We start from the raw sequence: 819 nt of genomic DNA, 5'->3' as shown, positions 1-819 counted from the left end.
GGGTAACAGGAAGAGAGGCTGGCAAATGCGGAAAGCTGGAAAAATGCTGTCACATGGCCACACTTATAAACCAGGTATGTTTTCTGTTCAGTTTGGCAATCATCTAATGAGCACAGACCACAGGACAGATGCCGGGATCTAAAATTTCACCTGCAGGCCCCTGGCCCCTGGCGTTGATGGACTACAGGTGTCCGGGGAGGGAGCTCTTTGACACAGGAGGGAGGAATCACTTTGCATCTACCCTTCTGTGTTGGGCCCCCTGCCGTGAAAGCTAGATGAACGAGGGAAGAGCACCCAGAAGCTGATGAACATGCAGGCCTCGTGTAACAGACACCGGGGAGAGAGGAGCTCAGGGAGGTGGCTCAGCCTTTTGGCTTCCAGAGCATCTTCAACAAAGAACGGTTGGTTTGCGGAGACCCAGCAGGACACAGGGAGGCGGCTGTGGGCTTTCGAGGGCGGAGATAATCTGTTACATAGCTTCCTTTGGTGCCCTCTCCAGGCTGACTGGGCCTTCAGTCGTCTCTAGGGACCAACCTCTGTCCTTCCTAGGGGAGGGGGCACCTCTGTCAGCTTAGGTCCTGCTTTTAAGAAAACGGGGGACAGCAGAGAGAGTGCTCTTCTGGTGTCCCGTCCAGGGCATCTTCAGCTCACAGTGCTCCGTAGGCCAAGGCGGCAGGCGTGGGGGGCGGGGCAGAGTCCAGGTCTTCACACATATCTGAGCTGGCCTAACAATATCCAATATAAACTCAAAACGAGTGGGCAAGGGAAAAAAGAACAACAACAAAGAAACCACAACCAGAAACCCTAACAGAAACGAAA

The sequence above is a fragment of the Hyaena hyaena genome, unplaced genomic scaffold, assembly GCF_003009895.1.
Source record: "Hyaena hyaena isolate Hyena2069 unplaced genomic scaffold, ASM300989v1 scaffold_652, whole genome shotgun sequence".
Taxonomy (NCBI): Eukaryota; Metazoa; Chordata; class Mammalia; order Carnivora; family Hyaenidae; genus Hyaena; species Hyaena hyaena.
Note: the sequence above shows the minus strand (reverse complement) of the source record.